The sequence below is a fragment of the Panthera tigris genome, chromosome D4 (genome assembly GCF_018350195.1).
Source record: "Panthera tigris isolate Pti1 chromosome D4, P.tigris_Pti1_mat1.1, whole genome shotgun sequence".
NCBI classification, from domain to species: Eukaryota; Metazoa; Chordata; class Mammalia; order Carnivora; family Felidae; genus Panthera; species Panthera tigris.
In genome coordinates this window covers 31,050,974-31,056,649 of record NC_056672.1, presented here as the reverse complement: position 1 = coordinate 31,056,649, position 5,676 = coordinate 31,050,974, and positions in this window count along the sequence as shown.

Below are 5,676 nucleotides of genomic sequence, written 5' to 3'. Positions count from 1 at the left end.
GAATGTTTGATCTAAGCTTACCAAAGGCGATGATCTGGATGGGAATTTGGCTTCCCTGGGTCTTCTAGAAAAACAGAGTCAATCTTTTCTTCCTGTCACTGCTTTTTGCGAATATAGCTATTATTATGAAAATAACTGGTAAACAATACAGTTTGAAAATGAACTGAACTAATTATTTTTCCCTTCTCTTCATATGAATTCTTTTCTCATAAACATCTTTAACTAGAAACATGCAGTGAAAATAAAATAATGCTTAATAAACGTGGTTGCCCTCTCTGGTATGTGCCCTGTGTTAACTCCCTCATGCCTGTCTTGTTTAGCTCTCTGGTGCTAGAGCAGCTCTGCTGGCCCCAGATACATTCTGGAATTTACAGTCACCCTCACTGTAGCCCCTTCTCAGTTACAGAGCATGACCGCAGGGTGGGAGAGGTTCTATCTGTCACAGTAGCTAGGGCTCTTCTTCCCATGGTTCCTCTCTGGGGGACGGATAGAGGAGTCCTGAGCACCAAGGAATGCACATGGCCAGAGAGATCCTGGGAAGATAATCTGAGACAATGCTGGGGAAGGCATCCATCCCTCATAAATGCCATATAGTAGCATAAACTGCTTTCCTTGGAAAACTAAAAGGGCTTCTCACAGCTAAGAGAGCCATGGAGTGGCAAGAGGGTTGGAGAGGTGATTTCACATCCCCATAGTTATAAGATCCAGGCCCCTGCTACAGGCTCTTCTCCAATTTGGGTATAAAATATAAGCAGTAAACTACAGCTGGGAAAAATCTGAGCAAAGTTTGGAAAAAGAGGTTAATAATAAAATACAATTTTAGTAAGGACAGAGAACTATGGGAATACTTAGGGGATTCAGGTATGGTAATACATATTTCCCTGAACATAGGCGGTTCAGGGAAAGCCCACTGGGAAACTGCTATTTAAGCTGAGACCTATAAAATGAGTAAAAGTCCATCTGCGAAAAGAAAAGGGGTCAAATGTCCTGGACTGAGGAGAATGGCACATGTGAAGAGCCAAGAGGAGCATTGAACTGCAGAGCAGAGGGGACTAGGAATTCACAGGGAAGTAAAGAACTGGAAAATGTGTGTCTGTGACACAGACTGAAGAGGGAACTGTTTTATAGGAGGGTGGAAAGATGAGCAGTGGCCTCTAGAGCCCAGGCTAAAGATTCCCAATTCTGGGGGCACCTGGGTGGCTCAGTCGGTTGAGCATCTGACCTTGGCTCAGGTCATGATCTTGCAGTTCGTGGGTTCGAGCCCTGCATTGGGCTCTGCACTGACAGCTTAGAGCCTGGAGCCTGCTTTGGGTTCTGTGTCTCCCTCTCTCTCTGCTCCTCCTCTGCTCATATTCTGTCTCTCTTTCAAAAATAAATAAATATTAAAAGAAAAAAAAAGATTCTCAGTTCTAGATTGAGCCATTGACACAGGTTTTAAGGTAGAAGAATGAAATAATTAGACTTATATTTTTAAGTTTTTCGAATTTTGTAATTCACATACACACATATATATACTTTCATATAAGTGCATAAATGATTATACCATACATGTTGGTAGGCTTTTATTAACTGTTTCTCCTTTGTTTTCACCGTCTTAACTTGCCCCCTCCCTTTTTCTGCACTCCCTACCATCTGCCACCCCTGTACCCTGTAACCCATGTTAATAGCCTGGTTTGAGTCCTCCTGTATTTTCTCCATGTTCACATGGCTGTATACAGAGACACACATTCACAATTACATTTACTTACACATTCACACAGACATACACATACACACACATACTCACACACACTCTACATCTAAAGGGCATTGTGTGAATGTGTTTGTGTAGTAACGTTTTACAAAATAAGATCACTTTTCTGCATCTTGCTTTCCTCACTCAACCATTCCTCATATAAATGCTTCTAGGTGTGGGGCACCTGTGTGGCTCAGCTGTTGAGTGTCTGATTCTTGGTATCGGCTCAGGTCAGGATCTCAAGTTTCCTGGGATATGACCCTGCCTTGAGCTCTGCACTGATAGTGCAGAACCTACTTGGGATTCTCTCTCTCCCTCTCTTTCTGTCCCTCCCCATCCCCTCTCTCTCACTCAAAACAAATAAATAAAACATTAAAAACAAAATTTTTTTTAAATAAAGATAAATCAATGCATAAAATAAATGCTTCTAGGTCAATTTAGCTCCAATTCATATTTTTCATGGGATCATATTATATACCCTGATGTGGATGTTCCATAATAAAGTCAACAATTCTTTTAGAGATGGACAGTCACATAATTTTCAGGTTTTTATCATTCAAACAATGAAGCAGCAAATATTCTTATTCAAAAGTCCTTTATTCTAGTGGCTTTATGCTAGAAAATAGATATATTCCCAGGAATGGGAAATGAGAACAAACAGTATTGCAGTTCCTACTTATAAAATGCTTTCCAGACAGGCTGGCAAAATTCCCATCTGAACAAGCAGTCAATAAGAGTTCACCCTTCTCCCCATATCACTGCCAGGAATAAGTGTCATAGCTGCTCTTTGTATTTTCTGATCTGAGGGATGACGTCACTTGATTTCTCTGGCCACTAGTGTTGGGGTTTTCTTTTCACTTGTTTGTTTATTAGTTTAATTTCCTCATCTGTGAATTATTTAGTCAGACTGTAATTTTTCTAAGGTTTGCCTTTCTAAGTCAATGTGTATAAACTATTTATACATTATAAAACCTGACCCATGGATTATCATTTGCATTAGCAGTCTAGAAGGCAGGGATGGCTTGCTTAAACATCCATTATCAAGTCTGAAAACCTCAAAGCTATAAGGAAAAAGTAGACATATTTGTCTATGTAAAAATGAAAACCTTATATGTGGTGAAACATACCCTAAGCAGTGGTTTTGGCAGATCTGCAAGTTTAAATGATCATTTGACTGCAATTGGGAAAACAGATTAAAGGAGAAGTGGCAGGAAGTGAATTAAGAGATTGTTTCCAATGTCTACATGGCCAAGAACAGGTTTGAGCAGATAGAGTGGACAGGTCATACCAGTTAACTGAATGTAGGGAAGCAAGGAATGGAGATTATAAAAATATAAATGTTAACTTATTTTAACTAACATTTAATTAACATGGGTTAAGTAAAAAGAATATGAGCTCAGAGAGAGCACAGCTGGATCTGTCACCACTGGAGACTTACCTCCTCGGAACAAGGGTGAAATCCCTGAGCTATGCTTTCCTTATCTATAATAATGGGCATACTATCCCCCATTTCTCACAGTGGTTGGGATTAAATGAGCAGATGTAAAAGCATGTAGAGCAGGACCTGGTACAAGGCAAGACCTTATGTACCTCACCTCTCTTCCTCGTCCTATCTCTTCCTGGCTCTCACTAGGCTGGGCTCACAGAAAATTGCCGGAGTCCAGCTCCAGCAGGTCCAGGGGTCCCCGAAGGATGAATGGCGTCGGCGAGAATAATAAATGGACACAGACAACAGCAGTGTGTTAGACTGGCGACTTTATTGTGGCAAGCGTGGCAGTATATGTGTTAGCAATTTCCTTGTAGCATGCATCATCTATGTTTCTCGGCTTTACCTGATTCTAAAAATGTTCCTTTGTGTAATCACCCATTAAAGAACTTCATGCTTATTTCTTTGTAACGTTTCATCCTGCTTTTTTGTTTATTGATTAATTTCTTCATACTACTTTCATTATGTATCTATGTTTATTTATAGTTTATAAAGCGTTTGCTTTGCTATTTTCACGAAAGGTCATCTAACTCTCAACACCTCAAGTGGAACGTTTACAGGGACATGACTTCTTAATTGTTCCTTTGAACCATTTGCGGTACAAGGAACAAAAGTATTCGCTTTGGTCTGGGGTGCCGGGAGGGAGCCAAGAGGGCCCTGGGAATCCACGCCCTATGCGCTCCTAGAGAGACAAGGTATACCTAGGAACTAATGAACCATTCTGTACCTTAACCCACCAGATCCAGTTATCATTAGGAATGTCTCCTGGGGGCCAAGTGGGCCTAGGGGCTGGAGTAACTTGTATCCATGGATACATTCCTTTGTTGCTAGAGTGGGGATTTTGAACCCATTTGTCCCCCTCCTTAGCTGGGAAATATATGGGGCTATCCTTCCTTTAGGTAGAGGACGGGCAGGTAGGCGTGGTACCAGCTGGATATAAGGTTTCTTTTTTGTCCTGGGGGTCATCCCCAGAAAATATCCCCGAGTTTGCCCCCATGGGTTTATTTTGACTCATCAGTGCCAATTGGACATTGGGGATGGCCATGATGAGTAACAGAAGGGATACCAGTAGCTTCCCATTCGGAGGGTCACTGTGCGTTGCCCTTCTGCCAACCGCCTGGGCTGTCACATCAGGAAGGCTGGATGGATCATGGTTCATGTGGGGCAGTAGTAACCAAGCCTGCTTGCTGGTCAGAATCACTTTTTTGAATTTATAGATCCCTGGGTTCCACTCCCAGAGATTCTTTTTTTTTTTTTTTTTTTTAATGTTTATTTATTTTTGAGAGAGAGACAGAGCATGAGTGGGGGATGGACAGAGACAGAGAGGGAGACACAGAATCCAAAACAGTCTCTGGGCTCTGAGCAGTCAGGCTCCAAGCCCTGAGCTGCCAGCACAGAGCCCGACGCAGGGCTTAAACTCCGGAACGGTGATATCATGACCTGAGCTGAAGTTGGACGCCCAACTGACTGAGCCACCCAGGCGCACCTCCACTCCCAGAGATTCTAATTCTGTTGGTCTGGTGTGGGACTCTGGAAATTTTGTATTTTTATCAAGCTTTCCAGGAGATCACGATAATTAGCCAGACTGGGAAACAGCTTTCCCAAAGGGCATAGGATCTAGTGGAAAAGACAAACGGTTAAAACCAAGCCAGTCACCAGGCTGTACATTAAATCACCAGAACTTAGTCATCCTGCACAACTGAAACTTTGTGCCCTTTGGCCAACATCTCCATTTCTGACACTGCTCAGCCCCTGGCAACCGCTGTAGTTAATAACACTGGATTGTATACTTGAAATCTGCTAAGAGAAAAGACTTTAAGTGTTCACACACATACACACACATGCACACACACACACAAGGTTTATGTGAGGTGATGGAGATGTTAATTAGCTTGATTGTGGTAACCATTTCACAAAGTATGTATGTATCAAAACATCACGTTGTGTACCTTAAATATATACAATTCTTACTTGTCAATTATACTTCAACATAAGCAGTGGTTTTGGCAGACCTGCAAGTTTAAATGATCATTTGATTGCAATTGGGAAAACAGATTAAAGGAGAAGTAGCAGGAAGTGAATTCAGAGGTTGTTTATTGAATTATACTTCAACAAACAAGGGGGAAACTGAGTCAGGGTGGTATGGCCATAAGAAGGGCATGTGAGGTGCTATGAATGGTCCGGCCTCAGTGAGGTGTGGAGGTCTCACAGAGGGGGTGAGATCAGATCCTGAAAGAGAGAATGGACTGTGCTGTCAGCAGGGGAGTTGAGGGAGGGAAAGGAGAGGTAGGTTGAGGTTAAGTGGGAGGCTCTTGAAATGCTGGCTAAGGAGTTTGGACTTTAGCACAAAGGCAATGGAGACTCATCAAACGTTTTTAAGCAGGGCAGTAACTTGCTAAGAACTTGTCTTAGTAACTGAGTAAAACAACCCTGGCAGCCCTGTGGAGAATGCACT